At 41.6% G+C, this 20,215-nt stretch overlaps 1 pseudogene; it reads right to left on the reverse strand.

Moving 5' to 3' along the window:
- Positions 1-15,888: 15,888 nt before the first annotated feature.
- Positions 15,889-18,226, reverse strand: LOC101655496 (annotated as a pseudogene).
- Between the last annotated feature and the right edge of the window lie 1,989 nt (positions 18,227-20,215).

Below are 20,215 nucleotides of genomic sequence, written 5' to 3' on the forward strand. Positions count from 1 at the left end.
GGGGCGTCCCGCGGGGTTGGGTCCTGCCGCGCGGGCTCCTTTGATTGATTGAACGGTGTGTGTGTGTGTGTGTGTGTGTGTGTGCATATTTTGGTGCCGTTAACAGGTGGCCAGAAGTGGGTAGGTATTTTTTGAAACGTTTGAAAGCTGCTCCCGGGCCTCCAGCTTCACTCGTTAAACCTCGTCTGTTGTTTTTTTACCTCGTGTGTTTTCAAACAGCCCTCGAGGCCCACCAGCCAGGTTGTGCCGAAAGTAATTTCAGAGTTCTCAAAAAAACGTGTTTCCTTTCCCTCCCTGCAATTCGTGCCTCTACTTCGTGAAGGACTAGACCGGCCGCCGGTATAAAACTCTGACCATGTTTCAAATCCATTCCAAAAGGGGCCTTATTCCTCTGGCTTGTTAACATGGCAGTTTATAATATCCGTTTGTTATGGTTACCGTGTTCTATATCAGAATTTTTAATTATTTTCAAAGAATGCATGTCAGTTACACTCTAAGCAGAACTCCAGTTCCTTGAAAAACAAAACTCTACACTTCTTGGTGTTCGATTTTAAATGAAACGTGGTTTAAATGGTAATTTTTGGAGTAAATTGTCTACAGGTAATCTTTATAAGGCTGTCCAAATAACTTTAAACTGGAGATTAATTTCTTGGAGGCATGTGTAAGGCTTTGAATCTATGGGATTTAATTTTTGAGGTTTATTATTTGCCTATTAAAATACATGACTTGTAGTGCTGTATGTAGGACTATCGTATAATCAACTACACATTATTGTGTGTTTGACAAACTTCAGTGGTTTGGAAAGTTTCTTTTGCAATAAAAACGTGTAGCTCTTTGATCTCGATGTGTAGATCTTTGAAAAAATATACATAAAACCTTACTACACATGCGTTTAAATTTGACTTGTACAAATGAGTTCTTTGTTTACAGTATTTTTTTAAATGTTAAGACAGTGTGCCATCAAAAGGAATCGTGTGTTCTTAACACGATCATTTGTAGTTTTTTTTCCTCCTCCATTTTGATTTTTACCACTTCAGTTCTAGGCCCGAAACTCCTTCCCTCTCTTTGGAGGGAAGATTGAATGGCTTAAACACATGGCTTCAGTTGTTATCAAACAGATAAAAAGAGCTGGTCTAAATTCTGACACTTTGTTGTGAAGCTTAAATTGTAAGGAAAACTAAATCCTAAGAGTGGGCTTAGAAAAGTCCCAGGAAGTAGTAGTATATTGTAACCAATCATTTTTGTTCATTGATTAACTTTTTTTTTTCTCGTGTGAAAACAACAGATACGAATAATCGTTAACATTTACTGAATGCTTACCCAGTGCCAGATATCTTTAAACATTTTACTTATAAATCCTGGCAGCAGCCCTCTGAAGTTGATGCCCTTGAGTCTAAAATTGTCTTTTGTTGGTAGTCAGTGCAGCTCCCACTCAATGGCAACCTCTTAGTATAACAGAACAACATAGTTAATGAAAAAGAAGTAAGTACCATTGTTGCTTTGTTTTACAGATGAAGAAACTTGGGCTCAGAGGGCTAAGTAACTGGCTTAAGATCACTCTAGCTAGGTCAATGTTAAGATCTCTGCAGGTAGGCCAAGTCAGTGTTCAAACTGAGTTTGGGTTTGAGTAGGACTTAGAGCCTATGACTTGACACTCATTTTCAGTGCTTTAAATGACTATCATTAACTTGATGTCTATTTGCTATTTTTCATTAGACTCAGAGCTTATTTCATAGAAAATAAAATGTGCTTAGCCTTTAAAGAAAAAGTATCCCCAAGCCACACATGACAGTTTTCTTGTTGAGCTTATTAAGGTCATCGTGTGTGCTTCCCCTTTGACCACACAATAGGGCAATTTCAGTTTGTTTTTACTGTGATGAGATGTTTCTGGTTTTCAATAAAACAAATAGTTTACACTGAAACTTTAAACGTGAGCTTTTGCATGAAAGTTGCCTTTCTTTGCTAAGTTACCCTGGCTTTCACCTTAAACTGTTTCTTTAAAATAAGATAAATATTTACTAAAGGTGTTGGAATATGTTAGGTATCCACCATAGACGTAGTCTTTTTCCAGTTCAGTTACTGTAGTGAGAAACCACCCTGTGCTGGGTAGGACAGTAGGAGCTTTGGAGTCTTTGGGAAGTGGGGAAGGTCTTGTTTGTTTGTTTGGTGTTTTTTTTTTTTTTTTTGGTAGGTGCCCTCAGAAAAACTGAGTAACTTGATCAAAGTTACCTGCTACGTGGTGTAGCTGGGATTCCAACTCCGTTTTCCAGCACAGGCATTTTCTACTGTTCACATGACTTAATTAGTGCTGTTTGAAAATCAAGACAGTGATTTCAAACATTGATTTCCACTGAGGTAGTAGAGTGTTAACCTGTTGCTTTCCTGCCCTTTCTGATTCGTGGCAGTCCCATAAGTTTCAGAGTAGCACCCTCCCAGATTTCTGACTCTGGCCTTTCAGAACTAGATTGTCGGGCTTTTCTTCCTTGGTGCCTCCTGGGTGGTTTCGAACTACCAACCTTTTGGTTGCTATAGCCAAGCACAAACTATTTGCATCACTTCGGGAACGCATCATTAGAGAAAGGTGGAAACTGCACGGAGTCAAATCTACCTCTTCTGGCTTCCCTAGTACCATAAGGCAGAGATGTCAGACATGCCTCCATGCTTCTTTACCTATTCTAACACCAACCATTCCTCTTATGGCACGCCACCTTTTTGCTGCGTTTCATAATTTGTTGTGGTGCTCATGCAAAATTCAAAATTGGGGGACTTTTTTAGGGAACTAAGACAGGATCAGTGAACTGAAAGGATATGGTCATTGCTCCAAAGCAGCACCTTTTCTCAGCCAGACGCAGGAAGCCCACGTGCTGCCCTGCTTCACAGTCCCCAGGCCTCCATCATCATGCCACAGCTTCTGGTGCCTCCTCCCTTCAGACACAGATCTCAAACATGTTCTGCTGATGACTTGTGGTCCTGAGATTTTTTTTTCCTCCTCCGCTTCTGAGATGGTTCTTAGACTCAGAGGAATGGTTTTAAGGTATGTTTTTTTACCTTTCAGCAGACCATACCCCCAAGGAAACAAAAGATGGTAACTTGGTTCACACTCTACTAAGGTGGAGACTGAAACCTACCTTAATCTAATCTGTGTTGCAGAGCATTCCCTCCAAAATGGGATTGTGGCTAAAAGAACCTTATTGTCTGCATTTCAAAGGTTTATATAAAACCAAACCCACTGCCGTCAAGCTGATTGACTCATCACAATCCTGTTAGGGTTACTGACAGCCTCATCTTTCTCTTGTGGAGTGGTTGGTGGGTTTGAACTCTACCAACCTTTCCATCAGCAGCTCAAGTTTCATCCACAGCCCAACCAGGGCTTTTTACTAGAAGGATTAAACCAAAAACTAAGCCAAACTCACTGCTATCTGGTTGATTCCAACTCATAGCAACCCTAAAAGACAGACTAGAGCTGCTCCAGGGGAACTAAAATCTTTATGGGACCAGAAAATCTCATCTTCCTCCTGAGGAATGGTTGGTGGATTCCAATTGTCGGCCTTGATTATAGTCCAAGGATTATGTGGTTTTAGTTTTCTTAGCATTTGGGCCCTTGGTGGAGGGGGGTGGCGCACGGCCTATAATGATGCTCTCAAATGTAGTCCCAATTCTTAGTGGAAGAGCTTGTTCACTTACCTAAGGCCCAAGGAGGGCAGTTTCTTTATGGAAGTACTTGTAGCCTCTGTGATTCAAGACAGATCAGTCTTGGTGTGCGTATGCATTCCCCTCACTCAATTGCTGTGCCCACTTTGCCTTGGAGGAGAGGGTAGGTAGCCTCCAAACTACAGAGCCCATTTCCTGGATTGTACCCTTATTCAAGTGGAATCCTCATGACATACATTGTAGAAGCATAGTTTTCTTTTCTGAAGATGTTGTGTGCCATTGAGTTGATTACAACCCAGAGTAGAACTACCTCTCACAGGATCTGCAAAGTGACTGGTGGTTTGGTTAGCAGCCCATCACCTAACCATTGAGTTACCAGGGTTCTTTAATGAAGGTAGATCATCTTTATGGTAGTCTTGTAGGTACATGGAGCCCTGGTGGCATAGTGGATTATGCATTTGAGCTGCTAAACTCAAGGTTAATGATTCAAACCCACTAGTTACACAGGAGAAAGATGAGTCTGCCTTTCTGTAAAGTCTTGGAAATCCACCTATCCTGTAGCGTCACTAAGGGGTGCTGGTGGTGTAGTGGTTACGAGATCAGCTTCAAGGTCAGCAGTTCAAAACCATCCACTCCTTGGGAGAAAAAAGATGGGGCTTTCTACTCCCCATAAAAGGTTAGTCTGAGAAACTCACAAGGGCAATTCTACCCTGTCGTATAGGGTCGCTATGAGTTGCCATCAACCCCATGGTCATGATCTTTTGTTTTGTTTTTTAATGCGTTAGCAATGACTTAGTGTCAGTGAGCTACAATGTTATGTAGTCTAGCAGAGATTATTTTGTATTTTTTCTTTCAGTTTCTGCCATACCTGTTAATTTGTTGAGTATAACAATTTCATCCCTTAATCATCCTCTCTCACTTGGTGTTCAAGTCATTCTGCTTGTTTTCTTATTTTCTTACATTCTGCTCCTTTACTTCCCTTTTTCCCTTTTCACCACCTCTCCCTATCAGTTGTAGAACTGCTAAAAAGAAGTAAAGAACTGATTTCTCACAACTAAGAGTGGTCTTTGTATATACAGCACATCCATCCATGTTCCTTACTCTGGTTGACTGGGTCGCCAGCATCAAGAATGTAGTTCTTAGTTGCTGTCAAGTCCACTCTGACTCTAGTGAGCCTATGCATGCAAAATAGAAGTATTGAGGCTGGACCTTTTGGAAAATGATCGCCAGACTTAATGCTGTACAGGGACTTACAGACTTCTAGGTCTTAAACATTTCAAACTAATTTTATCTGACTTGACTTGCCTGTTTCAGAGTTCACTTTAACTCTGTCTCATGAAACATGAGGAAGAGAAGACAAGAGGAAATCCTCAGGTAATATTTGCAACTAATGACAAAACTGGATTCTAGGCTTCTATCTCTGTACCTTGATTGTTGGTGTCTGGCAGAGAGCTGCTGTGCTAAAAGAAATGAATGGTGGGTTCATCAGTAATTTTTTTTTAAATTGGCAATTTTCTGAGTCCGTAAAGAAAAGAGTATAACACCTTGGTCTGCAGTAAGAATCTCAGATGTATATTTAGCTGCCAAGAAGAGCTGTTTTGCTAGAAGAATGAGATCACAAGCAGCTACTCTGAAAGGAATCACTTTAGAAGCTCCTGAATAGAATGGGAGAAAAGTATGGGACAAAACTCAGACAGGAATTGGTGGACCATCCTAATGACTCAAATTTTAGTCAAAGAATCTTAAAATGTCAACAATAATTTCCATGGAATGCACCCTAAATATATTCTAGAGTGCTTTCCTAAATATCATACTGAACTTAATGTTGGTTCGACTTTTTTCTTAAAATAGTTTCTGGTTTATCATCAGTGATACAGCATCCTGTGGTGTGGTATACTGATTTTTAATTGAAATAGTGTAGTGAGTCTCTTTTTTTCTAGAAATTTAGGTATTTTGACGTGAAAGCTTTTCCTTTAGAAATATTTGCGTTTCTAAAGGCAAAGTTCAAGTGTGAAAATATTTACGTGAACTCAGTGTGTGTGTTGTTAGACCAGGAGTCAAGCAAGTTGGCTGTGCCGATATTTGTTTTAGGTCTTCTGATTAAGCTCTTTGGGAATAGTGTGTTACTGTCCATGCTGCCACCTTGCTTTATCCTCTTCCCCAGAGATGTTTGGTCTATTTTGATGGGGTTTGAGAGGGACTGGCAACAGGGTGTAAGAAAGGCCCTCTTATTTCAATTTACAGTGAACCCTCGTTTATCACGGTTAATCGGTTCTAGACCCTACCGTGATAAATGAAATTCCGCGAAGTAGGATTCCTTATTTGCAAATCAAATATTTTCGTAGTTAGAGCATAGAGGACATGAAAAAACACCCTTTAGTCACCATTACACTCGTATTACCCAATTTATTAAACGAAAAAGGGAAAATACAGTAAAACATTTTGGATGTTACAATTATCATTTATTATTTATTATATTATTTATGGCATCAAGTGTGTACAGTATGAGCCAATCAGTGGCAGTAATGACAGAGCATGCGCTGTTACGCAAAAACAGCGATAGAGTGAAGCCACGGAAGTCGAAGCGCGAAGTGGTGAGGGTTCACTGTATAGGAAGAGCCAAAATTTCACAAAACAGGAGGAGCATTGTTAGTTTTACTATAGGCCCCCTGGTGGCGGTGGAGTGGTTATACTTTGGGCTGCAGGAAGGTCAGCAGTTTGAAACCATCAACTGCTCCTAGGGAGGAAAATGTGGCTTTCTACTTCTGTGAAGTTACATTATCACAGGGGCGGTTTTACTCCGTCTTACGGGGTTGCTATGAATCAGCATCAACTTGATGGCGGTGAGTTTGGTAATTGTACTGCTAGTTTCATTGCCATGTTTTCTTTCTTACTGTCATTCTATGATGGATTCTGCCTGCGGTTGTCTTGGTGATATACTTAGTGGCATTGCCCTTTTTATTTCATTGCTCTGGATTTAATGGTCCTGAGTATATGGATCTTCTTTTTTATTAATATCCATAGATCCATCATTTAAAGGCACATAAACAACTCACACTCATCAAATTGATTCTGATTTATAATGACCTATGGGACAAGGAGGCACTACTGTCAATATGAGGCAGTTGAAAATATCGTGGCTTGGGTCAGATGTACTTTACTCTTCAAAGTAACATCCTTGCTTTTCAACACTTGTCTTGTGTACCAGATTTACCCAATGCAATGAATTGTTTGATCTCTTGGCTGCTGCTTCCGTAAGAATTGATTGTGGATCCAAGTATGACAAAATCCTTGACAATTTCACTCTTTTCTCCATTTATCATGATTGGTCCTCTTGTGAGGACTTTGTTCTTCACATTGAGTAGTAATCCATACTGAAGGCCGCAACCCTTGTTCTTCATCAGTAAGTACTTTTCAAGTTCCCCTCTTTTTTCAGCAAGATTCTGTCATCTGCATACCACACAGCCTTAATAAGCCTTCCTCTAATCCTGATACCACTTTCTTCACATAATCTAGCTTCTCTGATACCTTGTTCAGCATACAGATTGAATAAGTATAATGAGAGGGTACAACGCTGGCACACCTTTCCTGATTTTATTTTGTTTGCTTATTTATTTATTTTACCTTTGCTAATTTTAAACCAGGCAGTATTCCTTTGTACAAGTTCTGCAGGAACACAATGAAGTGTTCTGGAATTCCCATTCCTCTCAAGGTTATCTGTTGGGATCCACATAGTCAAATGCCTTTGTATAGTCTAGGAAACATATAGTCTATGTAAAATATCTTTCTGGTATTGTTTTCTTACAGTCAAGATCCATCTGAAGTCAGCAGTGAGCCCTTGTTTTCTGATTCTGGCCGGAATTTCTGGCAGTTCCCTATTGAATCACTACTGCAACCATTGTTGGATGATCTTCAGGAACATTTTACTTGCGTATGATATCAATGATATTCTGTAATTTGAGCGTTTTGTTGGGTCACCTTTCTTTGGATTGGACACAAATAGGGATCTCTTCCAGTCCATTGGCCAAGTAGCTGCCTTATAGATTTCCTGACATAGATGAGTGCTTCTTGTTGTTAGGTGTCAGAGAGTTGGTTGTGACCCATAGCAGCTCTGCACAACAGAAGGAAATGCCCAGCCCTGGGCCATCCGCACAGTTCTGTGCTTGAGCCCATTGTTGCAGCCATTGTGGCAGACCATCTCCTTGGGGGCCTTCCTATTTCACTGCCCCTCTGCTTTACCAAGGCTGATGTCCTTGGCAAGTGTTTGGTATCCCGTTAATTAATTAACATTGTGTGCCCGTTGGTGGTATTTTAGTTTTCTAGTTGCTGTCAAGTCTGTTCGCACTCGAGGACCCGTGTGTGTCAGAATAGAACTCTGATCATCGGGTTTTTAGTAGCTGGTTTTATTTTTAAGAAAAATACCAGCAAGTCTTGCTGTGGGTGGACTTCTGCCTCCAACGTTTTGGTTAGCAGCTATCTCTTATCAATGGCATAAAGAAGCATTTTCCAAACCATTTTTTCCAAATTCACCTTCATTCTCTTATTAAACGATCCAAAAAAGCTTTTGCTTATGTGGGTTGTATATCTTAGTATTTAATTTCAAAATTAGAACAGACTTCTCAAAAATTAGTGTATGTGCTGCTGAAGCAAGCACCAGACTAATCAAAAATTAATAACTCATTAAAAAAGAATACTTTCTTTAGTGTTAAATGTTAACAAAAATGATAAGATATGGAATTACATTTTTACAAATATCTACTACTGTTTAGGGATTTTTGTTTCGTTTTTCTGGTTAAATGTTTAAAGAGGAAGATTTTCCTTGCCTCTGTGTTCATTCTGTTGCAGTATCACTGTATAGAATGAGAATTTTTTAAAGGCATGTTACATCTTAGTATGATTATGAAAATAATTTTGAGCTCCTAGAGTCCTTGAGGGCCCCAGACCACTTTTGAGAACTACTAGATTGCTTCTAGTTGTATGTTAGTTTGCATGGACATTGCTAATGAATATTTTAATTCCTATATCTTGACACAGTTGTGTGAAGGTGCAGGGTAATTTCTTTGAAGTGAAATTATTGGATTAAAGGGTACATGTTGAAAAATTTGAGGAAGATAAGTAATCTTCTAAGAAGGTTGTGCTAATTTTCATTTTCAGTAATAATGAGGATTATGGGGGTGGTTTTGATCCTCTGGTTAATTATGTTTTATTCTTTGAGGAAGTACACTTGTGGTTAAGGAATTGCAGATGCAACAACTACCTTGGAATGGACAGCTATCATTTGCTGTCTAGAAGTACTTTCTAGTTACCAGTGCTTAGAATTGTTGGTCAGAACAATGAATTTTGGAATGACAAATTTTATTACACACATTGATGGATTTCTCTTAGTTAGATCATCTTGTTAATTTTCCCTGACTCCATATTTCCCTCCCAATCTTCCAGGCTGAAAGCGGCAAGACTTTTCTCCAATCTCGATAGTGGGCTTTTCTGTGTAAGGTTGTCCCTGGTTTTGTAACAAAATATTTTTCAAATATCTGAGAAGGAGGTTTCTGGGCAAGAGAGGTGAGGGTCTGTTCCTCTTGAATAGTGATTCCACTTGGAATGAATGAATGTGTTTTTAAAATAGGGTGGCAAGCATCTGCCTTGCATGTGTGTAAGTTATATTGGTCCTACCTGTTATCTAAAAGCATGTGTTAACTTTAATGAGAGAACCTATTCTATCTTTCCATTGATGGCACATAAAGTCTACTGAGGATCATCTTCACCATTTCTCTTATGTTGTTTGTGTCTGCTACCATGTTGTATGGGATGGGGTCTTCAAAAAGTTCAGGAGAGGTAGAGCCAAAGATAAAAATATAAAATACAGACATTATTTCTCAACCTAAGCTCCTTCAAGATCAAAACACTTGTAAGAGGGGATACATCCTTTTAGGCCATCCCTAGAAAACTGAGGGTCTTGGAAATTGTTAACAAACCAATGCAGTCTTTTTTACATTATTAACTGAATAAAGGTGCCCTTTAAATTTTAACATCAGGAAACCAAACAAAAGAAAATCAGAAGGAGCTAAGTCAATCCTGTAAGGTGTGTGCCTAATGATTTCCCATCATCTTTCACAAAACCGTCCTTGTTTAATGAGAGGAATGCACAGTGCTGTCAGGACTCTGGTGGCGCTCTCTTGGACTTGTTTTTACTGATGCTAAGTTTCTTAAAAACACTTTAATAATTAGCAGATGTCATCATTCTTTGGCCATCCAGAAAGTCAGTAAAATGCCTTGGGCATCTAAAAAAACTTGTCATGACCTTTGCCTTTGGCCAGTGTGGTTTTGCTTTGTCTGGACTATAGCCACCGCTTGGCCATGATTGCTTTGATAGTGATTTGTCATCAGGACGCTACTGAGAAAGCCACATTTCGTTTCCAGTTACAGTTCTGTTTAAAAAAAAAAAAATGCTTCAGCATCTTGATCCCACTTGTTTAGATTTTCCCTTGAAAGGTCTGCAGCTGATGTGCGTGCAGTAGTTTTGGTGTTCATCAGAGAAACTTTGCTCAATTTTAATTTGTCAGAGTTGTGTGAGCTGAACCAGTTGATATCTGTGATACTGTCTTTTATGTCTGTTAACCATTGATCTTCAAAAAAGGCAAGCATGAATATTTTTTCCCTGTGGTTTTGAAGTGGATGATCTGCCACTGCAGGCTTCATCCTCTTGTGCCTTCTTAAAATGGAGCTATTCATTTGCAAACTGATTTCTTTAGGACATTATCCCCATAAACTTTCTATAAAGCATGGTTTATATTATGCTGCATCATAAGTTTGATGTTTGGTCTTGCTACATTTTAGTGGAACTCATGTTGCTCTGATAGGACTATATTCAAACTGCTATACTGCTCAGTGCCTCAAACTAGATTCTGCTTTTGACATGCTGTAACAAGTTAGTGTGAATTTATTCGGGGGCACCCTCTCCCAAACCCTTTAATCTAGACATAATTTTTCCATAATAGACAATTTTGAAGATTCTTCCAATGTGTCTCTCACCTAAAGTTAGAGTCAACATCCCCACCCATCCTCATCTATTAGTAGGATGGATCCTCTCTTGCTAATACAGTAGCGAAAACGATTGATCAGAACTTGTTCAAGGAGGAAGTGAAAACTAGATCTTTTCCCATTGAATTGGAGAATTAATAATTTGGTCTAATTAAAATTAATGGATGGAGAAAAGCTGAACTAGAAATGTATCTTATTGTCTTACTTAAGCCCCTGACCCTAAAGGCTGTTTCCCTTGCCCAACCTCTCAGGGACCAGAACTAAGCTTCTACCAAACTCAAGGGAGAGTCAGTGCTGACTCATAGGGACCCTGTGGGCTTCTGAGACTGTAACATTTACAGGAGGAGTAGAAAACCCAGTCTTTCTCCTGAAGAGCTGCTGGTAGCTTTGAACTGCCGGCCCTGCGGATCACAGCCCAACCAACGTTAATAACTATAACACCAGAGGGATGTCTTACGCTGAAATGGGTTTTTAGGAGATGCTGACTTCTACATGCTCAGGTTTAAAAAGGAAGATTATAAAACCAGAAACTTCTTGTGTAACTGTTGTGTGTGGCATACTGCCCGGTAACATTTCTAGGCTGTAATCTCTATAGTCACAGATCACCGGGTCGCGTTCTTCAGAACAAGGTTTTAGGAGGAAACAAACACAGGCATGCTCAGATTGGTGACCGTTTTAAACTTTCAACCTCTGATACTTCCTTTATAATTACTCTGACCCTGGCACACCACTTACAGTTTTGAAACAGATGGCAGGGGAGACTAGTACTTGAAAAATAAATTGCTGATAGGGTTTAGGTAGTTGGAAAGGCTATGTCACTGCTAGTTATTTTGTTTTCTTTTAGCAGCTACCAAGGCAAGTATGTCTACTTCGAGGGCTTGTTGATTTGTTTTTAATTTGAATTGAAGCATAAGACATTTTTTAAGTACACAACTAATAACATTGGTTATAAAATAACCAGTAAAGTTCACCCATGTTATAACTTGTATGAGTACTGCATTTCTTTTTTGCTGCAGGATAGTATTTATCCATTCATCAGTTGATGACTGTTTGTGATTCCATTTTTGGGTGGTTACGACTAATGTTGCTATGACCATCTCTAGACAGGTTTTCTATGTGGGTGTATGTTTTCATTACTCTTTGGGTATATATCTAAAAGTCAAATAATTGGATTAACTGTTAAAAAAGGCATTATATACCTGCTTTGTGATTCTATGCCATCTGACCACTTTCGACTCCTTAGTTCTTCTGAAGTATGATTTTGTAATTTTCTAAATACAGATTTTGAAGGCAGGAATTTATTTCCAACCCATTGTGATCTGATTTCCAACCCATTGTGATTTAAAAAAAAGAAAAAACATAAGTGTAATTGTTTCCTTCATCTTTAAAAGTAAGTTTCATCTATAATGTATTAGACTTTAGAAATAATAATTGTGTGTTTTTTTTTCTTTTCTTTTTTAGTTAAAGCAGTGGGAAAACATTTACTTTGTGTTTGGGGTTTTTTACTCATTTTATTAGGGGCTCATACAACTCTTATCACAATGCATACATACATCCATTGTGTCAAGCACATTTGAGCATTTGTTCCCATCATCATTCTCAAAACATTTGCTTTCTACTTGAGCCCTTAATATCAGCTCCTCATTTTTCCCCCTCCCTCCTTCCACATGAACCCTTGATAATTTATAAATTATTATTATTTTGTCATATCTTACACTGTCTGACGTCTCCCTTTACCCACTTTTCTGTTGTACATCCCCCAGGGAGGAGTTTATATGTAGATCCTTTTAATCAGTTCCCCCTTTCCACTCCACCCTCCCGGTATCGCCACTCTTAGCACTGGTCCTGAAGGGATCATCTGTACCAGTGTAAATCCTCTGGTCTAGCCAGATTTGTAAGGTAGAATTGGGATCATGATAGTGGGGGGAGGGAGCACTTAAGAACTAGAGGAAAGTTGTATGTTTCATCGTTGATACACTGCACCCTGACTGGCTGTCTGACTGGCTGTCTCCTCCCCGCAACCCTTCAGTAAGGGGATGTCCAGTTGCCTACAGATGGGTCTTGGGTCCCCAATCTGCCTTAACCCTCGTTCACAATGATTTGATATTTTGTTCTTTGATGCCTGACACCTGTGATCCACCTTCAGTTTATTCTTGTGCTTGGAATGAGATAAGGGTCTTGCTCCATATTTCTGCACGTAGACATCCATTTTTTCAAGCACCACTTGTTGAAGAGGGCATCTGCTTCCCATTGGATATTTTCTGGGCCCTTATCAAAGATGAGGATTTTCAGTCTGGGCCCTTATCAAAGATGAGGGTTTTCAGTTCTTTTCCATTGGTCTGAGTATCTGTCATTATGTCCATACCATGCGATTTTGACCACTGTGGCTGTATAATATGTGCTAAAGTCAGGTAAAGCAAGTCTTCCCACTGTGTCCTTGAGGAGTTCTCTGTTAATTCTGAGCTTCTCCATATGAGGTTGATAATCAGTTTTTCCATGTCTTTGAAGAAAGATGACGGTAATTGTATCGAGATTGCATTAAATTTATATAGTGCCTTGGGCAGAACTGACATCTTTACTATATTAAATCTTCTAATCCATGAGCATGGTATATTCTTCCATTTGTTAAGGTCACTCTTGATTTCTTGTAGCAGTGTTCTGTAGTTTTCCACATCTATATCTTTTTTTCTTTAGTCAGGAATATCCTAGATATTTCAATTTGTGCTTGCCTGTTGTGAAGGGTACCACCTTTTTTTTTAATCTCTTTTGAGGTCTCATCCTATTTGTATAGCAGTCCAATAGACTTCTGTTTGTTGATCTTGTATCCTGTCACTCTGCCAAACTCCTCTATTGCTTCCAGTACTCCCCTTATTGAGATTTTGGGATTTTCCATATATAAAATCATATCTGCAAACAATGATAGTTTCCCTCTTCCTTCCCCAGGCGAATACTTTTGATGTCTTTCCTTTGCCTTATGCTGTCATCTAAAACCTCCAGTACGATGTTAAATAAGAGTGGGGACAAGGGGCATCCTTGTCTGATCCCCTTTTTCAGTGGGATTGTTGTTCCTTTTTTCTCCATTGACTACAATGTTGGCTGTTGATTTTTCATATATAGCTTGTATTGTCTTGAGGAATTTTCCTTCCATTTCTATCTTTCGAGTGTCTTAAACAGGAATTAGTCTTGGATGTTGTCGAATGCTTTTTCTGCATCTATCAATATTATCATGTGGTTCTTGCAGTTTTTCATGTCAATGTGAATGATACTAATGGTCTTTCGTATGTTGAACCATCCCTGCATCCCTGGTGTGAATCCCATTTGGTCATGGTGAATTACTTGTTTTATATACTTTTGTATTCTATTAGCCAGTGTTTTGTCAAGGATTTTCCATCGATGTTCATTAGGGATATCGGTCTGTAGTTCTCTATTCTTATGGGGTCCTTGCCCAGTTTTGGTATCAGTTATACTAGCTTCCAAGAAGGAGTTCAGGAGTTTGCCATCTTTTTCTGTGTTCTGGAAGAGTTTGTGTAGGATTGGTGTCAGTTCTTTTCCAGAATGCTTGGTGGAATTCTGTGAAGCCATCTGGTCTGGGGGATTTTTTTGTTGGTATATCCCTTGATAACCTTGTCTTTCTAATATTGCTATGGGTCTGTTGAGATTCTTGGCGTCCATTGAGGATAGTCTAGGGTGAGGGATTGTTTTTCCAAGAACTTGTCCATGTCTTCCAAGTTGTTGGATTGATTGGAATACAATCCTTCACAGTACTGTGTAATTATCCCTTTGATTCCATCGGGGTTTGTTGTAATGTCCCCTCTTTCATCCCTCATTCTTGCTATTGAAATTTGTTCCCTCCTTCTTTTGGTTAGGTTTGCCAGCAGTCTATAGATTCTGTTTATCCTTTCAAAGAACCAACTTTTTAGCAGAATTAAATTTTTCCCATAGTTTTCCCATTTTCCCTTTCCTGAATCTCAGTCCGGGGTTTAATTATTTCTTTTCTTTGCCATTACTAGGATTGTCTTGCTGACTCTGCTGTAGTTGTTGTAAATTTTGTGCCAGCATATCAATCATGAGGCTCTTCCTTTTTCAGGTGTGCATATATTGCTATTAAACTTCCTCTGATAACTGCCTTTGCTGTGTCCCATAAGTTTTTGTTGCTTCGTGCTTTCATTCTCATTGGTTTTAGAAATTTCCTAATTTCATCTCTGATCTGTGCCAGTATGCACTCCTTTTGCAATAGAGAGTTGTTCGTCCTCCAGTTGTTTGCTTGTTTCTTTCTTCCTTTTGTTGATTTCCAGCTTTATGGCACAGTGATTAGAGAGAGAGGTCTGTATGATATCAATGTTCTTAAATTTATGTAGATTCGCCTTATGCCCCAGCATGTGGGCTTGAAAAGAATGAGTTTTTTTGGTTTTGGATGAAAAGCTATGTAGGTATCTGTCAGGTCAAATTGTCTTAATTGTAAGTGTTTAGATCTCTAGCCTCCTTGTTGAGAGTTTCTTTCACTGTGATCTGTCTTTCTCAGAGGGCGGTGTATTGAAGTCACCCACTATAATTATTGAGGCTGTGATATCTTTTTTTATCTTTTGGAGTGTTTGGTTGGCGTATTCATCAGGTCTCTCGTTCACGGAATATATGTTTAAAATGCTTAGTGGCTCTTTGTCAACCATTCCCTTGAGCATTATATAGTGTCCCTCCTTATCTCTTTTAATGGTTTGCACTTTGAGGTCAATTTTATTTGAGATTAGGATTACAAGCCCTGCTTTTTTTTGAATTGCTGTTTGCTTGGTATGCCTTTCTCCATTCTCAGACTATTTTTGTCTGTAGTCTTGAGATGTGTCTCCTGTAGGCAGTGATGATGGGTTGTGTTTCCTTAGCCAGTTTGCTAGCCTCAGTCTTTTAATGTGTAAGTCCAATCCATTGATTATCATGTTATTATCTCCATCTGTGGACTCTGTGATGTCATCTTATACCTTTTGTGTTAGGTGTTTTCCTACCTCCCTTTTTTTTTTTTAACAATAAGAAAAGAACTTTATTGTTTAATGTTTCTGTGTAAAACATAAGCTTTTATGTTTGTAAAAGAAATCACCCAAAGGGGATGAGCTCAGTCCTTCCTCTTCAGTCATCTGCTCCCTATCATCCTCCAAACATGACGGTTTTGCAAACATTTTGGAGGCAGGAGGGAGACAGTGGGGGAGCCAGTTAATCTGAGTCCAAGAGCACGATGATCCTCCTCTGGATCGCACTGTGGCCACACTCATCTTGTAAGTACCTGGCCGGGGGGCTTGGGATTGGGGGTTTGGGCACCACTAGGCTGGAGAAAAGCCGCAGAGGGAGCTGGTCACCAGGCTGTGGCTGGGAGAGTCCATCCTCGTTGAGGAATCAGCTACTAGGGTCTTGGATGCCAGGGGTGTGGGTGGGCTGGGAGGATACATATTCTCTTCCCATTCTTCTCATTCACTGCCCTTCACTTTTCCACATAGCTGACACCCAGTGACCCTGTCCTTGTGTCCTCCTCCTGAGATTTCTTGCAGGGGTGGGGCTGGAATCGCCCCAGGTGTGAGGTGACACAGCTCCATTCTCCACCACAGGGGGCAGTGAGTCCTCGGTTTGCTTCCTGGAAGGGGCAATATCCCTCTCCTCAGAGGAAGGGGTGGTCTCCACAGGCAAGGCCTCAATCTCTAGCTCAAAGAGTTGAGACATAGGACTCTCTTTCTCCAGAGGCAACTGTTCGCCACTGCTTTTGGCACCTGTGGTGGACAGGGCCAGGGGCTCCTCTGACAGTGAAGAGGGGAGCACTCTCAGTCTTCTGTTTTGCCGTCCACTTGAAGACTTGCTCAGCTCTTGGCCAGCTTCCAGGTGAGGTCTGCAGGGGCGATGTGGGGCTCTTTTCGCCATCCTTGCCCGCTTCCTCCTCCTTATCCTCTTCATCGGACCCATGGCATTCCCGAATTTGTTCCAGATCTTCTGCAGAATCAGGGTCCTCCTCCTCTTCCTCCTCTTCACTCTCTTCCTCATCCGTCTCCACTTTGGATGTGGTAGGACATTCCTGAGACACTAATCCACTAGGACCCTCACCAGAATCTGAGGAGGCTCTGGGGAGATCTGCAGAGTGGGAAGAGGTGGCTTTGGGGTGCTGGGATCTTCTTTTCTGCCTCTCATCCACCTCATTCTTGTCTTAACAGCACTGCGTACTTGGAGATGACCTCATCCAGCTGGCTCATAGCCAAGTTCCGGTTTTCCCGCAAGCGTTGGGCCAGGGTGGGATCCAGCAATGCGGGGTCAATGCCTGGCCTATAGTCATCTGTGAGGTGGCAACCAAAGTTGTAGATGAGATTGAGGCATCGCTCCTGCAGCCTCATGCCCACATCTCAGAAAGCATCCCGAGCTATGAGCTGGAGCTGCTGCGGGGAGAGACCGAAGCTGTAGCGAGTAGCTGCCTTCTCCACGGCCTGCAGCACATCTCCATAGTCAGGGAAGGTATCAGGCCCAGGCTTGTTGATAAGCTGCTCGATGCGCCTGTTGACCTCTGGGTAGCGCGTTCCACGGTAGGGGTTGTGCTGCTCAATGACCCAACCGGTCAGTGAAGAACAGTCTTTTAGCTCACACAGCTGCCCAAAGAGGCGGATTAGCTTACGCTTCAACCGTGCCTCCTGCATGTATGATGGATGAGTCGGGATCATCCAGTTCTGAGAGATCCAGCTCCTCCTGCAGCCTCCGGATCTCTGCCACATAGAGAGCCAGCAGCTGCTCTAAGTGCTAGATCTGCCCCCGGGAGCCACAGGACCTTGGGGCCAGAGAGGGTGTGGTCTCAGCCATTTGGGGTCTGAGGAAGGGTTGGGGGTGGGGGGTATTTCCAGAGGGCCCAGAGGAGGTGGTGGCAGCAGGAGTCAGGTTCAGCTTCTTGACTGAGTGGGCCTTGAGAACAGTTAAGAGTTGATGTACGTCGGACAGGGCAAGATATGACAAAATACCCATTTATAAACTATCAAGGGCTCATGCGGGAGGGGGGAGCGGGGAGGGAGGGGAAAAATGAGGACCTAATGTCGGGGGTTTAAATGGAGAGAAAATGTTTTGAGAAACGATGTACAAATGCGCTTTACACAATTGATGTGTGTATGGATTGGGATAACAGTTGTATGAGCCCCTAATAAAATGTTAAAAAAGAAAAAAAAAGAGTTGATGTAGACATAGGGCTTAGCTGACCAGCTCCAGGCCTGACAGGACCCGCAAGAGGATGTTGCAGAACTCTGCCAAGGCCAAAAACAGAGAGTGGGCACGCTGCTGGCGTTCACAGAGGAATGGGACCACCGCGGGGTGGTCTGCCGTCTGTGCTTCAAACAGCTTCTCATTCTCCAACGTGTAGCATTTCTTTCCGCCCGAACTACTGCTTCCTCCAGCTCCACAGGGCTTGGAGGAGCCAGGGGCTTCTGCCCGGGGCAATGCCAGCTTGTGGGGGGGGGTGGGAGGGCCCTGGCTGAGCAGCTGCTTCATCTTTGTCATCATCATCCAGCACGATGATGCTGTTTTCAGTGGCCATGGGGGTTCAAATCCCCCAGAGGGAGGAAGTAGGTAGGGATTTTGCAAATCCTGCTCAGAAACGTCCACGCTGCTGATCCAAGAACCTCGCATGATTCTCTCCGCCTTCCTTCCCCCTCCCCCTACCTCTGTGTGTGTGTGTGTGTGTGTGAGAGAGAGAGAGAGAGATATTAACATCTTTCCACCCTAAGCCAATGCTATCTTGGGGTCTATTTTCTCTTTGTTGCCCTCTAGGTGAGGTTGTTCTTTGTGACAGTCTTTTATTTATGCTTGGTGAGTTTTGTTCTTCTGCCCATACTGGGTACCTGAAGGTCTTTTAAAGTATTCTTTGAGTTTTTCCTTGTCTGGGAAGATTACTTCCCCATCTATCTTGATAGATAATTTGGCCGGGTAGAGTATTCTTGGGTTTATGTTATTTTCCTACAATTTTTGGAATATGTTCCTCCACTCTCTCCTCTTCACAGTTTCCACTGATAGGTCTGAACATATTCTTATTTGGGAACCTTTATATGTGATTGTTTGTTTTTCCCTAGCTGCTCTCGTGATTTTCTCCCTTTTCCCCAAAGTTGGATAGTTTAACTATTAGGTGACTTCTTGGGATTCAGTCTAGCTGGTGTTCTTTCAGCCTCCTGAATTGTTGCCTTGTTTTTATTCCTTAAGCTGGGGGAGTTTACCTCCAAGAATTCTCTCACTTTTGCTGCAGATGACTTCTTTGTTGTGTCTTCCTCCTTAATCCATTTATTCTTGATGTTTTTCCTCTGCATAGCATCAGACATAGCTCTTAGGTTTTCTTCAGCTTCTCTGATGATATTATTAGATTTTTTTTTTTTTGCGTTAAAGTCTGCTTGGCTATGCTCTAGGTCTAGTACTGTTCTCTGCTTCCTCCAGTCGATTCTCGAGGTTTGTGTGTCTGCTACTGGTTTTTATTATCTCCTTCCTAAGCTCTTGTATTTCCCTTTGGTGTGTGGATTTTATCTCCTCTGTCATTTCATCTTTTTTCTGTGTTGTTTCCCTCATATCCTGTATGACTCCAAACAACATTCTGAAAATTTCTTTCTGTGGCAGATCAATATCTGCTTCTTCAATGCACGCCGTTAGGTTCAAGACATATTCTGCCATTGCCTTTTGTTTCTCTTGGGGTTTATTTATGTATTTATTTATTTATTTTTGAGGTCGTTGGGCCTGTTTGCGTTGCTTTGTTTTAGAGGTGCTCGGTTCCATTTTCCAGGGAGTCGAAGAGCACTGGCTCTCTCTGGGATACTCGTAGGAGTGCTTCTTCAAACTGCCTGCAACTAATTTCGCTATGGAATTGTCCTACCACTTTATCTTTGGGTGGCTTCACTTTTCCCTAGTCAACCAGTATTCTATTATTTGGAGGGCAAGTTGGATGGTCCATTGGTTGGGTTATTGTGGATCCACTAGGACAGTGCTGTACTGGGTGATCTCACAAGAAGTCTTGATGGGGTGGCCCTTGGCTGCTTAGGGTGCCACAGAGGACATGTGGGGGAGCCCGCTGCAATGGGAGTGCCACAGAAGGCTGGTGGGTTGCCTGCTTTGGTGTCGAGCACCACAAAAGGTGGGCAGAATTTCCCTGGTCAGGTAGATCACTGGGGAGGTTGGGCAGAAGTTCCCACAGGAGGTTGGCAAATGTTGGCTGAGCTGTCTTAGCCTATGTGAGGCACTAAAGCATGCGGGAGGAAGTTCCCTCAGTCACATGGGACCACAGAGGACAGATAGGAGCTCCCCAAGCTGCACAGGCAGGAATTCCCCAGTAAATTGGGCAGAATATCCCCTGGTGGCGGGTGGGTGCACTTTCCCCAGCCTTGGACTAAGCTGCACAGGGTTGACCTCTCCCAGCTGGGTGGAGGGCAGGTGTAAATGCCTTACTAAGGGAGTGGTCTGGAGGGCAGCAGTGACTTGTGAGAGAAAAGGGAAAAGACAAAAGGGGGTTTAAATGGAGAGAAAATGTTTTGAGAAACGATGTACAAAT

Source organism: Echinops telfairi, unplaced genomic scaffold, assembly GCF_000313985.2.
Source record: "Echinops telfairi isolate 266 unplaced genomic scaffold, ASM31398v2 ScPeMD7_18;HRSCAF=68, whole genome shotgun sequence".
Taxonomy (NCBI): Eukaryota; Metazoa; Chordata; class Mammalia; order Afrosoricida; family Tenrecidae; genus Echinops; species Echinops telfairi.